Below are 1,850 nucleotides of genomic sequence, written 5' to 3'. Positions count from 1 at the left end.
AACATGAGAAAATACGAACCAAATGGGGATGGAGGGGGAGAGGTAGGCTATGGTACTCCAGCTTTACCTCTTCAGCATGTAGAGTATTGATATGGGTGGATGCCAGTGTTCCCCTTAAGGTGCACACTGAGCTGAAGGCAGTGGATGGCTGATAAGTGGGTGTAGTGGGGGATATAGATGGTAAGCCCACGGTACTACTAAACATGTATGCTCCGAACGTAGACACACCTGATTTCTTTAAAGCATTGGCACAGATCTCGACACCCTGTGCCCACTATGATATCATATGGATGGGTGACTGCAATTTTGTGTTAGACGCCTAGATAGTTCCAGGTCCAGTGCTAGACCGTTAGGGCAATACTGGAGGGAATGGACACGCTTAACCTCCTGGAATTATGGAGGGCACAGCAAGGCACAATGAGGGGTTATTCTTTTTATTCTCCTCCACACTGGACCTTTTCTAGGATAGCAGTGGCATATTGAAAGTATTCCGGGTTGACGGTCTAGTTACTTATGAATGTGCCAACCCCTTCAACACTCTTTGAACACACGGGCTGCATAAACATACACGGCGAATGCGCCTATGGCAAGACGGTCTGTGCCTGAACACCGCTCTCATTCTACACATTGGTCTTCCGACCCTGACCATTATACCCACGAGGTCTACAAGAAAAGTCCCCTTCGGGTAAACCTCATACACAACACTCCACTGTAACCCACACAACCTTTATACACCAGGTAAATGAGAACAAATGAACAGAAAGGGAACGTAATTAAAATAGATAAAAATCATTAGTTTTTTCACAGTATCATTTCGAACACAATATATACACACATGTATTTCATCAAGTTATTGTGACCACTCTCAACATTAAAAAACAATACTATCCATCAATATACAATATCCTGCAAACTATATCAGTTAGAAAAAATACACAATTGGGAACACAGCAAAGGAAAAAATGATGATTCCTAACATTAAGAAAACACCATCAATTTAGGTATGGATCAATTTTTGATTATTGAGATCATTATATCAACTAATTCAAATCAATATAATTGTCCCCTCAGACTTGATGAGGTTTCCTTTTTCAAAGCATCAACGTTGTCGGGGTCCCTCTCTCTTTTGTGAGACACTATACCCACGATACAAAGAACAGTCACATGCCATTAATGAATTGCTTGCCTTGCTTAACAATGCAGTACGTGCAGTAAGCTATGGTTAGATATAGTTTTAAAAAGTTACATGTTGAGAACAGTCTTAATTCTAATCTGAAGGGAATATATATCACCTGATTTCTCGCCTAGAAGTCCCTAGCTGATCTGCTGAGAGCCACTTTACTAATATGTTAGCCATATTTTCTAACACCCACTCTGCATTGGCTCATAGAACTTACATTTACTTGCAGTATAACCTACAAATGCTATTCCTAAACAAAGGAAGACTGACTCTGGCTGTTTCCAAGTTGGAGACAAATTGGTTTCTCAAGACTAATGAATTTTACAAGTAAATTGAGACTGCCCCCAGCTACAGGCAGATAAAACGAACGTGAATGATTGCGATAACCTGGCTTTTATCCTTAATACAAAACATAAGACAGATTGTTGTTGTGGGGTACCTCCCTCCCCAACTCTCTACTACTATTTTGGACCATATGTGATGCATTTGGTAAAATTTGTTTACGAAAAGATAAGATTGTGCTGTTCTGAGATTTAAAATTTTAGTTTGAAAATCCTTCAGGCCGTATGCACCATTTGAAGCAAAACTGTGGCATTTAACCTTGGTCTATTATCTAGTGAACAGTCCCATCGTACCGGTAACTATATTAGATCATCTTGAGGTCATAAAC

Source organism: Triturus cristatus, chromosome 2_1 (assembly GCF_964204655.1).
Source record: "Triturus cristatus chromosome 2_1, aTriCri1.1, whole genome shotgun sequence".
Lineage (NCBI taxonomy): Eukaryota > Metazoa > Chordata > Amphibia > Caudata > Salamandridae > Triturus > Triturus cristatus.
The sequence above is the reverse complement of the archived record's forward strand: the minus strand, read 5'-3'. Positions refer to the sequence as shown.